This window comes from Anser brachyrhynchus (genome assembly GCF_964034855.1).
Source record: "Anser brachyrhynchus genome assembly, chromosome: 5".
Classification (NCBI taxonomy): domain Eukaryota; kingdom Metazoa; phylum Chordata; class Aves; order Anseriformes; family Anatidae; genus Anser; species Anser brachyrhynchus.
Window position 1 is genome coordinate 14,496,044 of NC_137699.1, and position 17,416 is coordinate 14,513,459.

Consider the following 17,416-nt stretch of genomic DNA (forward strand, 5'->3'; position numbering starts at 1 on the left):
AAACCACATGTTCTGAAATTGAAGATTCTTGCATAAAAATCTTTCTTAACCCTTCTGATTTAAAAATTTGATGTCTCCTCTGATAGTTTCTGAGGCATTAGTTCTAAAACATTTCTTTCTCTTTACATCCTCCTATTTATAGTGATAGAGAATACTAAAAATATAGTGTAAAAAAAGGTAAATTGAACATTTAAATATGCATAAGAATATCTAATGGATTGATGACAGCCTGAGAAAGTCATCAGTGCCAAAGTTTATCAAAATAGTTGCTGACTTTAACAGTTCAGCTGCTAGAGAGGAGACCTTGTGCTTCATTTTTAGAGACACTATTAATTACTTGGAATCAATATGAAAGAAAGACGCTCAGACCCACATTAAATCTGGACATACATTGCCTAGACTCTGTGTTCTCAAATGGAGACAAAGATTCTGCCCTAGTTTTCATCTATCAGTGATGGCAATTTTGTTCTTCTAACTGTAGACAAGAATTTAGAATCTGGATGAAATATGTGATATTGTCCATCTTATTCATAAAATAGAGCTGAAGAGCCCTGTCAAAACTCAGTCATACAAATTAGCAAAACATAAAGTGCCATGCTCTGGTAAATGACAGTGGTAAAAATAGCTTTCCTTTTTATTGATATTCCCCTGCTCTGGAACAAAATATCCATTAAGCAGGAAAATGGGGAAGATTGTTTTTCCCTCCCATAACTCTTACTCCACTAGGCAGAGATCAGCCAAGACCAACAGAGGGGATTGGTTCATAAACTGAAGTTTATGATGTTTTATTCACTAGCAAAAATTGCATGGTGTCTTGAGCTCTCTTGATGCTGTATGTGCAGTAATTGTCACTGCTTCTTAGAAGCAGTATAATACACAATATACTACTGTGAGGGGTAAGTGATGCAGTCCAGAGGCACAGTGCTTCTAGACTCGTGGTAAAACAGAGAGGAGGAAAGGATAGTTAGCATGTAGAGAGAACAAAAAGAGAATTTAAATATTAACAAAGCAAACAGGAGCTGTCTTATCCTCCCCATCTTTCAGCCAACTACTTTTACATTTGTGACTTGGTAGAAACAAAAGTTCATTTCAATTTTCTGAATTGTTTTTTCTTTACTTAGCCATCATATGGGTACCAAGTTGAGATGTAGACAATAAATAATGATCCATCTGAATCCAGTGTTAATGTCACACTGAACATTTCAAATAGAGAGGGCAGTAGAGAAAACCCGTGAGAAAGCTCAGATATTTCAGTTACGTATGCAGAATTTGATGAAGTGAAGTGTAACCCACAAGATGAGCTTAGATCAACTTGTAGGTATCAACCACCATGGGAACCATTAAATGCAGTCAGGGATGGAGAAAGAGAGTGGCTGAAAATTTTTCAAGAATCTAATATCTATTGTTCTGCTTTGTACTTCAGTATTAAATGTTCTCTGATAATCAATCATTAAGCATACACACATGAATCATGCATTCTTATCAATGACATTTCATTTTTTATTTAACAATTCAAGAGGGCTGCCAACTGGAGAAAGAAAAAAGCTGTCTTAAGTCACTAGTATCTTTATTTACTGATAACAAAAGATAAAGTGAGCAGCAGGTAAGAGAAACAGGGAGGTTAATTTAATACACAGTTAGCCTTGAAAGTCTTCTCCAGCCTTGCCAGAAGGCTGTCATTCTGTGACTTGCAGTTCTTGTGAAAATAACAAAAACGTGTTCTTTATCTGAAAGACTGCACACCATGTTTGGCCTTTTAGCTAATGCTCTTTGGAACCAAAATATGGCCTCCAGGACAAGTATATACAGACAAAATGAGACACACCTTCCCTTTATTACATTTTTATCTCTATCATTACAAAACAAGAAGAATTTTCCTGTTGAATCTGAAAATAAAGTAGGATTTGGGGAAGCTGGGTTAGTACATTTTGACAAATCTCTTCTTTCTTATGCCAACTAAAGCATCATAATATTAGTTGCTCCAAACTGCTTACTACTATAATTAACTCTGCTATGCTCTAGGGTCAGAAATAGCTGTTTTATAACTGTTGCAAATCAAACTACTCTGCCATTGAAGAAATCACTTGCCAAGAGACAATGACACCTCATCCTTTAGATGGATAGTGTTTGAAAACATCCCCTTTTATTTGTCCCCGTGAGGCTGAATGAACATCCAGTATAAAATTGTACTGAGGGAAATGGGAGTTGAATCAGCAATGCTCTTAACAATGCATAACCTTTATTATTCTGCTCCCAGGAGCACTGAAATTAGCATGGCTTAGCAAGTTGCAAACTGTAATGACAGCACTTAGGATGGGCAGCAGTGGCAGAAACAGAGATCCAATGAGCACAATGAGCAGAGCAGACATAGCCCAGCTTCAGAACTCACCTTACAGAGATCTTGCAGAGCTGCTGAGCTCTTGGTTAATAGCCCCTAATGCCTTGGGTATTCTTTGTAAGATCCCATTATCCATGCTAAGGGTATTTGCTTTTAATATGCATGTAATGTATAACTATCTAGAAATTCTAGTGATTCAGTCATTACATTTTCAATGATTTGTACTTTCTCTGCTATGCTTTATCCAGTTGAAAGTTAAGAGAAAAACATGCTGTATGATTATGTACATACACCTGGAACAACAAAAATAAAAAATTCCCTAACTTTGAAATCACGGTATACTTTCTCAGTTTGTGGGAAGATATCTTTATATGAACAGATGCATATGGAAATATAAAGTCTAGGTACAGTTAAATATCTTTAAATCACCTTAAAATACTTGAGTATTCTAACTAGGGTAAAATACTAAAGTATTACTAATATGTATAAGGATAATTTATTTCAAATTGGTGTTCATTGGACAGTGAAACAGTATTTAGCATATGAAAAATGTAGAGTACCTGAAGTAATCAGTGAAATAAGTCTTTTTCTGGTTCTATGTAATAGATTTTAAAATTTGTTAAAGCAATATATTCCATCAAAATATTTTTGCACTTAATCATTAGTTGAGCCTGTTTTGATTTCTCAGAGTGAATAGGACAGGCAGATATGTGTATGTGCTGAGTGTTATTTCCATTTGAGAACCGGGCAGGATTGGTGGTACAGCACACTATTTTAAACACTGGGCTAATTTTTACCAATATTATTTTCTTACATTGAAAAGTCATAGGAACTGATAGCAAAATTCCTTGAACTTTGCATGGGGATAATAAAATATGAGCTGTACAACAGATGATGGTAATTCAAATACTGCGTTCTTTCAGAAAGAGATGATCATAGCCAGTGGCATACCAGTTTCCCCTTTCTAAACATTATCAGGAGATGGTAATCAGGTAAAAGAACAGTGATTGCATCAGATGTCAGACAGGAACTGGCTATTATAAAGGAGAGAGCAAGATGGGGAGAGGAAATAGAAGAAAGAAAAGGTCGCTGCAGAGTGGAGAGTTGTCATTAGCAGAAAAGCAGCAGGGTGAACTCAACCTGCCAAAAAAGGTTGTATTTCGAAATTCAAAGACAAACTCAAGTTATGAGAGAAACGAGTGAGGTCATTTAGTATTCTTACAACTGCCTAGGTTCTGCACTGTCTCAAATGAAGGTTGGCGTGTGTAAGAAACCAATAAAAATGAGAACACTTGCACTGCTGGGGAGCGGCATGGGCAGAGGGCCCTGGCGGGAGGCGAGGGGTGAGAGGCGGGTGGTGCTGGGCAGGCAGGGCTGTGCCATCACCCCATGGAGCACTCCTTCCCTGCCACGGCACCACGGGCAGAGCTGTCCCAGGTAGCTGGGCTCAGACAGCCCCGACAGACTGACAAATCTGCAGTGACCGGGCAGGCCCAAGCTCAGGCCGACACGGCTGGCCCACAGGTGGGATCCACGGTCAGGTACTGGCCCCAGGGCCTCAGCTTAGAGCAGCTCCCAGGGAAATTGGGCTCAGCCCTGACTGAGGCATCTTCTAGTCACAAAAAACCTCTGTGCCAAAGAGGTATGGTCTGGAGATGTGAACTGGCGATTGGCAACGGGACCAAAGTTTCCCAGGTAGGAGAAGGAAACTTAGAGGCCTACTGACTGTCCTACTGCAGGAGCTCCACATGGGCTGCAGCAGCTGGTTAAAGATTTTAGTTATAATGAACTATTCTGAGACACTCAAGTGCAGATAATTCATGTTTTGCTGACATCAAACCATTTCTCATACAAGTAGCTGCAGAGAATTTTAGGACTAATCTCTTGAATAAGAACCTACAATGTTAGACCTTAGTGGGCCTACTCAAAATTGAACACTAAAGCAGTGAGAGACTGAAGAAACAAAATTTAATTCAGGTGGTGCCATGAAAACAAAATTCCAGATTGTAAGGAGAAACTCTTATGATTATATATGGACATAATAGGTCCCACATGAACTTTCCAGAGTATAAAAGAAATCCAGACTAATAGGGGCTGGTGCCCTAGTGAAACCTTCACTTTGCTTCCGACAGTGACTGAGCTCACACAAAGGCTGTAGTAGTCTGCTGGTTGCATTGCCCCTTTCACAAGTCAGAAGGAGAAAGATGGAATAAGAAGGTGATTGTCTGACAGAAGTTGTGTTATGATGTGCTTTCTCTTAACATCTCTTAACAAAGGCAATGTGACACCACCAAAATTAGCTTTAATGGAGGAAAAAAAGTAAGGTATAGTAGTAATTTGTGTCAAAATGGAGGCAGATGAAACAAGGCCTTATGATTGACCTTTGAATTTTAGTACGAGCAATTTCAATGGAGTAGTGAGAGCAGAAGGCAGACTGGTTATTTTTCTTTTAGAAATCTAATAAGTAATAAGGTGCAAAAAAAAATGTGTCTTACTTGTAACTGGTAGCTTGGCTCCTTTCCCTCTGTTAAAATGTCAAGCAATGGATTCAGATTCTTTTACTTGTAACAATAGGGGAAAAAGGTCAATGAATTAGCAGCTGGATGGTATGCACTGTCCAGTAAAAATAAGCCACTACCTAACTTAATAGAATGAAATGCCGTTAAGCTAATATAAATTGCATCTGCTAGCAGAAGGAAGTAAATAACTTTGGTGTATCAGCCCTCTGGAATACACCCAAATGTTGTTCTTTGGCTAGGGCATTTATCACACTGAAAGGATAACTCGAGGCAAGGTCCCTAAACATGTACAGTTGGGTTTTCATTGACCTCATCATCATTTATTATTAGGAATTGTAATGAATTACTACAGTTAGAGTAGGTATGCAGTGTAAAGCTATGTATAGATTAGGAATCCAGTTTGGGTTACTGGAAAAAACTATAATAAATAGAAGTTAATAATAAAATGCGGTATGTAATAAATTATGGGAGTTGAAAAATAATTGTAGAACTTTGTAGATATTGGGCTGAATTTAAAGTTATGTGTACTGGAAATTTAATGACTCTTGTCTTTTGAACAGGGCTATGTTAATTAATCAATTGGTAATTACAACTGTGATTAACAGCTCTGATCATGATTGGTAACAAGTATTGATTAATTCCCTAATAATTCTGGCACAGTTTAGAATAAGAAGCACTTTGCAGGATGCAGGCAGCATGATTAACAAAAGCAATAATAAAAACACTTCACTCTCATTACAGAGCTGTCTTGGGGGAACAAGATTTGTGAAGGTGGGAAACATAGGTAGATTTGCCAAGGTAAAACAGCATTATGCCAGAGATTGCCTTAATGAAAGAGAATTATTGGGAAGAGTGGGTGCATTTTTTCATAATGATAAATTTGCTTCAGATTTACAGTCATTATGTCTCCACTACTGAAGTCTTTTTCATTACAATAGTGCATTCCTTTCTAACTGGACTCAGAAACTCTTTTTATTCCCATAAAAGGTAACATTTATACACCTTCTAAAGTCCCATATGAATAGTGACTCATTGTCTTAGTCCTTCTGCAAAGAGCGACTAATGAAGGGTGCAAGGAGGTGAAATAAGCATCTTATAAACACAGCTGAATTCTATTTTGTGACAATGTCTTAAATGTTAATTTCTTCTTTCCCACAGCGGAACTAAAAAGAAATCTTTTGAGAATGTTTGCAAAAATCTGGATTATGCAAACATATCTATCCAGAACCAAAGTCTTAGTTTTATTTACCAAAAAGAGGAAGATGTATGTGTCATCCATTAGCTTAAGCACTGGCATACAGAGCAGGAAGCCAAGGCCTTTCTTTCTTTACATTCAGCATAGAGGTTTTCATCTAAGACCACTGTGGGCCAGGTAACAGTTTGCACAATTGACTTGAATTTGGATACAAGCATTCTGAATCAGTTCCCTAACATCATAATAGTAAAGAAAGCCTTTTGGTTAACATTAAAACAAAACAAAACAAACAAAAAAAGAATCAAGCACTACTACTGTTAAAGTTGGAAAAGTGGCAGATGAAGAGAAAAATATTTTTGATTATGTCATTTACTGCATTATCAACTTCAGGCACCATTCCATTGTACTATGAATGAAAAGTAAAGTATTAGCAGTTATATTTCCCCTCTAGAAAACTATCAGTGACAGGATTTTTTCAGTGAAAAAATCACTAGCTCACAGAAAAAAAAAAAGATAAATTAAAGTTAAGGAGTCCTCTGCCAACTCCATAATATTCCAATTAAAACCACAGCAGAGATTTCCTGCTTAAAATAATTTTTATACTCTCAACTCTGACATTTTATTATATTTGGTAGCGCTTACTGTTTCGGCTCTGGGGATTTCAGTCAACTATATATATGAGAGTCATAATCGTTTAAAAGGAAAACATAGTATTTGCTTAAAAACAAAAAGAGCTTGCTCACTCTCCTGATTTTATAGACAGATCTTTAAACAGTGCTCCTTCAATTTCAGGGGACTTACATAGTGTGCTGCATGTACTACCCTTTAAGATGGGCCAAGGCCTTGTCAATACTATTCTCCACATCACTGTTTCTCTGTTGTACTAAGTGTGATCACAGTGCTGCAAGGTCAAAGAAGGAAAGGAGGTAGGTGGGGGACAGACAGAGAGAATGGCTGTAAGCCTCAGAGTTTAGCCGAGGGTCTGAACTTCCCTGAAGTCCTGTCTGTTTGGGTCTGTGTTTGAGCCCAGTCCTCTTTCAGAATTCATAGGAAACTAACAGAAGTTCTTTTAAAACAAAATTATAATGAAGTGTGAAAAAAGGGAAGCAATGAAATGAGATCCAATAAATTTATCAAATGGTTTAGCACAAAATATAGCACAATGAACTACAACACTTCTAGACCTTATAGCTATTATTAATCAATTATAGCTAATTCTTACTAAGGGGTAACAATTAAGATACTTAAAGATCCATTTCAGAGATTATCTTTACAGGAAAGGTGTTTTAAGACCAGTACTAAATTCAGAAAAACAGGCACCTAATTTTACTGACATGACAAAAGACTGAATTTTCTTGTTCTTAAATTTTTTAAATAACATCGTTAAATAAGGTATGAACATAAGATGTGAGCAGATGGTTTTATTCCACCGAGTCCAGTTTCATTTCTCTACCCTTCCATCCTGGTAACTTTTAAAAGATCTTGGTCTTTGCATCTCTCTTCTTCTCACCCTTAATGGGTGAATATTTCTTAAAAGACTAAAGGGATTCAAGTCTAAATGGCATGATGCGCACATTTCATGCCATTCCTCAGCTGTAACCAGAGACGGCAGACAATAATCATAATCTAAAAAGCTTTCAATAGCTTTCTCTAATGTTCTTTAATGCATAAAAATGATAGCAAGCCCTTTTGAATTGTGTAGTCCTGCACAGGACATTTGAGATAGCAGCTGACAGGAAGCAGTGGTTCTGTTCTGGAGTTTTACACATGCACAAGACCAACATATTGCTGCAGGTAATATCAGAAGTTAAAAGCCTTGTTAAGGATACATTTTTTTAAAATCAAAACCAGACTTGAAGATGCTACACAAACTGCTGAGTAAAATGGCAAATATGGCATGAGGCTGACGAGATCACAAGGGGCCTGAACATGTTTAGTTCCATCCTCTACTCTCTGGTTTATATTCAGGACAGGCTTAACTCCAGTTCTAATTCATGTGAGCCCTTCTTTTTAGCTGATACTATCACCTCATGTAGTTTGAATGCAATTTTGCAACATGTTCTCTCAAATTTGAGGCTGCCTATCTCAAGTATGTCTGAAAACAACACAGCTCCTTCATGAAAATTAAGGGCAAGATATATGTAGTCTGTATTTCGGTAATAAAAATCAAAATAGCTTTTGATAATGGTTTTCGTCTCAGTCTGAGGTATAGCTCCTGATGCCATAGATTACCGCACTGAGAACCTGCTATGGTAATATTGTAGTTAGAGGTGACTGCTGACATGAGTAAAAATGTTCATGCTTTTTTTAAGATTAAAACGTGGCTCTCAGAAATACTCAATTGTAACTGAAGAAAATAGAACCAATCTTTGACTCATATAATTTACATACAAAGGACATTCCATGAATTTCTGCAGAAACATAGAAGGACAAGAAATCCTATTGCGTTAATGTCCAGGGATATTTACTATGCAATAATTTTCTCTCAGGTGATTAACACTTTTTCTTCTTCAAGATGTTAAATTTTTATTTTAATCAAGACATTTTTTCCATATATTAGAGATTTTTCCAGTTTGAATGATAATATATTTAGATTGTCTATACAAACAATGTGTATATTCCAAAACAACCAAACACTTAGTCTTAACTTCTGAGAGTGCGTAGGCAATGTCATGATATCTAAAGAACTAGGAGTCAAGAGTAAAGATACTTCCACTCTGACAAAATATGTTTTAACCAGAAATTTTGATTTATCAAAATGAAGAAATGTTCATCAAAAAACATCAACAACAAATTTCCTGCAAATTTGCATGGAAGTCTGGTTGCTACATTGCAGATGGTATTCTAGTTTTTGTGGCTCGTGTTCATCTGGGAAACTTGAGCTCTACGTATGGGTCAAGAGTCCAAGGCCTTTGTCAAAGCACCTAAAATTGGTCAGAGGTCAGCCTGAGATGAGGCTTTGCAGGTTATCAGTTTTCTTACCAGGTTTTCTGCATTTAGGATCTGATCTGTATTTTGGGATGGGCTTTACTCTGGATATAGAGACCTCAAGATTTTCATATATTCTATCTCGTCTGACACCCAACTACTGTCTCAGGGCTTCTTGCAGAGCTTTTACTCCTTTTGCTTTCCATTAGGCGTGGGGAAGGAGCTTGGAAATTAGAAGCATTGGGAGGTATAGTGGAGATCAGAAGACGGATTTTGTCTTCCTACATTTCTTCTTTCTGGTTGTTGTTTTTGGTAATTTTTAAGCATAGCTTCTAGTAAACTATTTCTATAATTCTGTTTTAAAATTTATTCATAGCTGGAAATCCTTATAATTTCCTCTCTTTCTTCCCTAGAAGTAAAATTTTCTTGCAAGGCAGACAACTATTCAACTAGGTTTGCTCAAGAAACCTGAGTTCTGCTCTTACCCCCTGAATAGGTGATCACACCTCTCTTTGTTTCAGTTTCTGTATTTCTGAAACTATGTCTATAATAATCATAATAATATATATATAATATATATATAATATATATATAATATATATATAATATATATATATTATATATTATATATATATATATATAATATATTATATATATATATAATATATATAATATATTATATATATATATAATCATATAATAATCATCCTTCAATTTAATTTTTTGAATCTGAAATCCTAAATCTGACCTAAATATTGCTTGTGCAACACTGTGAGTGTTCCTATTGCACCACCTGTATGAATATTTGAGGATGAATTCAGATTCAGATTTAGTCTGAAAACATGGGGATCAGACTTCCTATGTACAGATAATTTTCAGTGTTTTGGCCCAATATGGAACCAAATAATAAAATAAAATCAAAACAAATGAACAAATGAAAAACTGCTTACCGGCTAAGTGTAGTGTTTGCTTAACATATTTCAAAACGATTCAGACCAAAAAGTATGGAGGATTCTGAAGCCATACAGCTTCTCTGAAGTGTATCAAAATATCTGTTTATTCTAGCGAACATAATTGAAGACTTGCTGTACTGCAATGTTTCTTAATATAAAAAGTAAATCTCAATGACTGTCTACTGGTACTATTGGAAGGAACAAGTAGCAGAGTGAATTTTCGTAGGTACAAATTTCATTTTTCGGTGGTCCCCTGGAAACCTTTTTCCTTTTATTTGAGAGATTATCACATCCTTTTCTATATCGTTTCCATCCATCTTGCACTGAAGCAAAGGAAGCAGGGTGGGGAGGGTGATCACCTCTGTGTCAGATATATGCAGCAAAGCAGCTACCCTTGGCCAAATTCATAAATCCCTTCTCTTAATAAAGTGGTTTCATTTCCCTGCAACAGGTAGAATCAATCCCAGTGCACTTTCATATGCTAATATCTAGAGTCTCGCTCTTCAGAAGAGACATGGTAACAGGACGCTTACACACAGCAGAGGGGAGAGGAGAACAGATTGGGAGGAATTATTAGATCTGAAAACATTACAATTTAATGAATCATTATACAGTTACCCTGTGGCCACCAATAAGAATTCCAGGCTGTGCTATGATTTACCAGGCTTGAGAGACCTTGTTATCTAATTAGTCTTACATCCAGAAAAATTGGATCAGCTTGTTTTCTGGTAGGTCTATTTCCCTTGTCATTAGCTGATTGTGGTTTTATTAGTCAAATGGACTACGGCACACTGTTTGGGATTTATTTATTTACATGGTGCATTGCCTACCATGTAGGAGGCGCATCAAGATGCCTTCTTCCTTTGCTCCAAGAGAGCTGTCTGAGGACAAATTAACTCTTTCTCAGCAGGTGACTATAGGAAAGCAGATAGTATGCATGTGCATATAAGGATATACTTTCTCTATGGGACCAATCTGATTAAAACTTTGTCCAGGGACAGTGCAGACAATTACATACAGTATGTTCTTCATTTGTCTTTTCCTACTATCACAAAAGCATTCACATTTGCTATCTTAATTATGGGCAATTAAGAACACAAAATATACAAGCTACGCTCTTTAGCAAGTGTGTAACTTTACTTATGATTAGCATTTGTGTATGTTTTGTGTAGCCAACGGCTGCCAAGAAACTGTGCTTGTGCTCCATTGTTTGCATTACAATGATAAGCAGGCAAGACCTTGTGGGAGAACTTTTCTTTCAAATGCTGATTTGAAACAAAATGGACCACCAACTGTACTGCATTTTGCCCAACTCTTGTGATCATTTACAATGGAAGAACCAATGAGAAAAAGATGGAGAACAGACCAAAGGCTTTAAAGACAGCAAACATAAGTAGCTGCAGAAACAGAAAAGGCAAGAAACATCTACACATATTGACAGGATTTACCTGTAAAGAACTGTAAGGTGTGTGGTGGATAGATGTCATGGATATTTCCTTGGAAGAAAGCAAACTTTTACTTCTGACAAGATAGCAGGACTTATTTTACCGTAAATAAAGCTCTTACGATAATTAAACTCCAGAACTGATTAGTGAGGGAAAAACACTAGAAACAGCGTGAAAGATATAGTACAACAAAGTATTGTAATTATCTAAAGCTGGTGCTATCTTCAGATGGATGCGATAACCACAATAATATCTATTGCCAAACAGTGGAAGTTTGCAGGCATCTTTTAGCTAGGGAAATAGCACTGTGATTCATTGTCAATTGGAAACCTACAGGGAGATTCATGAAAATATCCCTATCAAGCTTTCAGTAGATAGCACTGGAGGTAACAGTTTAATAAGAATGCATTTAATTTTTATGGCGCTGTTCAACAAAACCTTCTAATTACCTCAAAACCTTGCAGTTAAAATACATCAAAACCAAAAAAATCTCTTTGTCTAATACATAATTTAACCAGTTAATCAAATTAAGAAGGAATGACTTTAGGTTTCCTGGAAAAGTAGATGAATCTGTGAACTTTCTACATAGTTCTTTAATGGCTGTGATTGTACCATACATTCCATTTATAGGATTCCTTTGTGATTCTATGGACTTCAAAGTGCTTACTTACTTTCCATGAGCAAGAGTAATTTTAGCCTCCAGCTAGAACCTCTGAAAATATAAAATACCATCTGTTTAGCTAGTAAGAGTACATGTTACAGTCTAGAAAATGAATGGAAGAAGGAATCTCAATTCTTTCAAAATAGTTGGCCAAAAATTTTGGAATCAAAATACCAGACTTTGGAATGACTCAACATTAACTAACATTAACTGTAATGATACTTAACTCTTCTGGAAGTCTACCATTTAACAAAGACATATATCTAATTCCTAGATTTCTTTTGCTTTTATTGTGTTCATCACAAGACCAACAAGGGAGCAGCAAGAGGGCTTCCCCACAAAGGAAGGTGAGCTAACAGCAAGGCAGGACAGAGACCTCCCTGACAAGGGCACTGTCCTACAGGGGTTCAGCATCTCGCCAGGGAGCTGTGTCAACAAAGCAAGGCCAGGACTGGCAAGGTCCCTGGACAGGCATGGCATACCTCCAGTGTAGCTCAGGCAGGGACCAAGGGCCAAGGCATGAGCCCAGGTGCAGCACTCGAGGCAAAGAGTACACAGACGGGGGACCCAGATGGGGCTTCTCACCTCTCTTTCTCACATCTTAGCTGTTTTCACAGGAGCCTGCTTCAAGGTGCCCAGTAGTCAGACAGACCTGTAACAGAGGCAGCTTGATCCCACACATTGTGAAGGTAGAAGAGAGAAGGTTGCACAGGAGGACTGAAGAAGCAAGTGGATACAGGCTGGTCAGGGCAATTAGACCCTGCTGGTGCACTCAGGGCTTTGATAAAGTCTATCCCTAATGTCATGCCAAAATGTGGCTCAAGTGTTTAGAGACAGTAATTCAAAATGACCGTTTTCCTATGCTTCATTTGTATCCATAGAAATGATGGAAAATAAAATGAGCTACTGTGACTTTAACTTCTGTAAAGAAAAAAAAAAAAAGTATTGCTTAAGATTCACCCAAGTTCCTATTTTAATCCTCTAGTGGCTATTTATAGCCTTCTTTCATGCATGAGCAGTTAGGTAGAGATTTATGTCAGTGTTTAATTCTCCATGTGACTAAATGATCATAACTTATTTTCCATGATAGAGCAAAGTGTCCTACTGAATCTCCAAAGTAAAATGCATGTCCACAGAGAAGGATTAAAGTCCCCAAATCCCAGAATTTTTAGGCTGGCAGGGACCTCTTGAGATCATGCAGTCATTTCCATTCAGGAATCATATATGCTACATTCACTTTCAGACAGCCTAACTCCTTAAGCAAAGATGTTTTTCCTTAGTAATATTTGTTTCTTGGTTATTTTTTGGCTGTGCAAAGTTTTTTTTTCTTTCTTTCTTTTTTTTTTTTTTTTTCTCTATTGGCCTCCCAGTTTATTCCCCATTCATTTAAAAGAATTTCAGTGTTTTCTGTATCTATGTTTAGGCACCCAAATGATGAAACTTCCGTCCTTTCTCTGGGAGAGACTTCTTCACACTTCCTCACATAGTTATGATGAGTTTCTCAATAACATACCTAAGCTTGTCTAAACTCAGTTTCATCCCATGAATTGCAATAAGTTTTTTGGGAACACTTCAAACTTGTATTCCCTTCTCTTAGACACTTCTAGCCTGTCATTCTCTGCATAACAGCCACTTCCAGCATAACAGCCAGCTAAAGGCCTTCATACTACTTCATTTAGAAGTACTTTCAGATGACTACTTCAGATAATGTTCTCTCTAGGATGCCTGAAGTCAAACTCTGAATTTGCCCGTTCTTGTAATAAATTTTCTTCAGAAAAATATTACCTTTCCTGTCACCCCAAATCATAGTTTTTCTTAGAATTCTTTCTAATTTGCCTCATATTTATTACCTCAATAAATGCAAAATGAAGTGTGAAATATGACAGGATATCAAGCAGTGTATTATTTTGGTAAGAAAAATAATTATCTTCACAAAACAGTGATTAGGGGTATTCAAGAATGGCTTCTGTGCTAAACAGAGCTGAGCCAATAATGCAAATAAATTTCCCACAAATTTTAACTCATATTTTCATATGAATTTATATTATTCATGTGCCACCTTCTCCTCTTGAGCTCACTTCCACATACATTTGTGTAATTAAACTGAAGTAAAGTTAATTTCCAAGCTGTGCATATGACAATGTACAAAACAGAAAATTGCATTCACTGTGGTTGTATTGCTTATACAAATGCTTGTATAATCTCTGAACAGAAAAAAAACCATATTTCAAAGAACAATGAACATACCTTTGTTTTACACAAGTGGGAGTATATCTACACCCTATTGAATTCCTATTTGTCTGTGTTCTGTTGCTCTAATATCATGTTAGTAGAAAAATGAGTTTGTATGAGCAATGTTAATAAGGAATTCTTGCTCTATGGTGTTGTCTTTGGATAAATGTAAAAACATAAACAAGAAAAAAGCAGTAGAAAAAAAGCGGATACTGGCAGCAACCAAAGTCAGGGTTTGTATTTATGAAATATTAAACTGGCCCAATTGCAGCTATGAAATTAAACAGTGCCCTGGCTGGACTCAGAACTGCATATGGTGAGCTCCATCCATTGTACCGACTCCCGTGCAAGGCAGCTTTGGCAGAATGCCTTCATCTCCATCTTCAGATTAGGTCTTTTCATCAACCCTTTACCCTCTTCAAATCCACAAGCAGAGAGAGAAACACTGCTAGGATAGAGGAATTAGGCAAATAGCTTGATATCAACTCTGGGACAGAATCCGGATAGGGGAGAGGTGTGCAGTCACAATCCAGACCAATGAAGAAAAGCAGGAACTAGCAAAAACATAACATTTATGAGACCATTGCATAGGACTTCAGTTGCAGCTGCAAGTTTCATATGTGTGACAAAGTGACTGACTGGTGATGTGGTGATCCATGTGATGATATCAGAATGGATTACCTTTGGTGTAATTTCATGCAATATGTACTTAGAATTGCGACAGCATTAGAATTGTGACTCCACTGTGGCATCAGTAAGTCATTCACGGTAAGGTTTATCTGCTGTACAGGCACCGTAGTTTAGGGTTTAGGGTGCTCCCAAAGTAGTGCAAACTAAACTGGAAAAACAAACAAAAAGAAAAACTTATACTAGAAGAAGCGAGAGTTTTATCAAGATAACTTGAGAGTTTATTAGCCTGCCTACAAAGCTATTATAGCTTTCAATATAGACAAGACTATGCTGGAAAGGACAAAAAGGTTTCCAGCAGGTATTTTTGTTTGCATGCAGAATGCTTTTGTTCTGATCACCATCAAGAACACGGAGGGATCCCAGTAAACACACACCACATTTCCTATCGGGCTTTTTGCCATTTTACATGAACAATTTATTTAATGATGTCACACAGCAATATTAACTAATTTCATTTTAAATTAGTTTCTGGAATTAAAGTGGGTTATATTTAGAACTTGTTTAATTACAATGGACAAACTATATTTCATATGCCTAATATAGATATTGTGAGAAGTTTCTACTCTTTGCTCCACCACAGATAAAATTAGCAGGAAGATTTTCAGTGCATTTCCAAGAAGAAAGAGCAGAATGTCTTTTTCCTTTCTAATGATAACTAGCAGCTCCAGCACCTTGCACTTTAAAAGGGGTTAGGTAGGGAGTGTTTATTATTCAGCACAATATGCCACAGTGACATTTCTTATCATTACAGTGTTAGAGGACCAGAGGGTCTGTAAATAGTATTCTCCTTCTGGCAACATTATTCAGTGATAATATCCTTTTGATGCTACATCTATGCACAGCTGAAAGAACCTCCTCAGCTATTTCTCTAATTCCCAAAGTTGGTAAACTGTTTCCTGAAGCAAATAAATAAACAAACAAATAAATAAGGTAATAATAATAATAAACACAAAGAGGAAATGCAACAGGAACAAAAGTGAAATTAAATAATTGCTGCATTCATTTAGCTGTAGTGAAAGCATAAAAGAATAGCTTAAAAGCTACAGGATAAATCACAAATGGGGAATAGTGTCCCATGGATTCTCTTCTAACTGTGTATACATAAAAATAAACCCCTGAAGACAGCAAGAGTAACAGTTTAAAATTCAGGACTTATCTTTGAGATAATATAAAGCCTGTTTTCCTGAAATTCTGAATTTATTTTCTGAAATATTATTAAAAATATATTTAATATACATATACAATATTTAATATATTACAATACATATAATGTAATATAATTAATATATTTTTCTGAAATTATAGCTCTTTCCGAAGGTAGTTTTGGTTTGTTTGACTTTTTTGAAAATTAAAAATATTTTGTACAAAATTTCTTTTTGTGCTGAGAAAAGAGAGACTTTTAAAAATATGTCTTTTGACTTGACTTCAGGACCAGTATTATTTATCACCATTTTTAGAAATGTTCATACAGCGTGTGAATGAAAAGGAAAAAGGACGAGATTCATGTGCAAAGGTGTCCTCAAAGGACCTGACTCAAGGCACGTTCAAATTACTGAGGGCTGCATTTAGCATGTGCAAGTGCAAGGCTCTGCAGTCTGGGACTTCTGTCTCCCACTTGTCAGTACAGTCTATGGCCCTGGCATTCCTCTCACAGAAACCAGGGCACAAAGAAAGAGGAGAGAAAGAGGTCTTTCTTTGGGTCCCCTTCTAACAAAAAAAATGGGAAGAGCGTGAGGTGTGATCCCAGGCTGCCCTGGATTGATGCACCCACAGAAAACATGTAGCTGGAAGGACTGTTGTGTGCTCTGAGTGATTTTGAGTGTGCAATCCTGATCCTCAAAGGCCACAACGTTATGGCACTGTATTGGTATGAATCGGGCCAATGTTTTATATCAGTTGTAGAAGATCTCTGCTGAGGTAAAACGTTGTGTGGTTATGTGCAGTTTAACAGTTGCTTCCCTCCAGGAAAGAGGTGTCTGTGCCTTCCTAACTGGTGATGTGATTCTTGGATTTGGAAGGGAAGCTGTGTAACAAGAAAGGCTGCTGCAATGTGAGATTTCTGTGTTGTGAAACTTGCTTCACCTTAGAGAAAATGGGATGCTAACATGCTTCTTAAAATGCTTTTTACACAGTTAACTAAGAAGTAATGTGTGGTGGTCATCCCAAATGCACAAAAATTCCCACAAAAAATAAAGTGCAAATACTTCTGTTGTACTGCTGCTGATTTTAGAATCAAGCATTCACAGCATTTAAAACCTAATTTACACATAACTTACTTGAATTCTGTTTTAGCTCTTTTGCATCACTTTGAGCACTCCTAGCAATTTTTCCCCACATGAAAGCTAGCAAGCAGCTGCTATTCATGCAAATGCACATATTCATAGGCAAGGCAGAGTGCTTCAGCTGATCATTTGAAGTAAAAATCTGCAATTCCTGATAATATTTTCCCTTATTC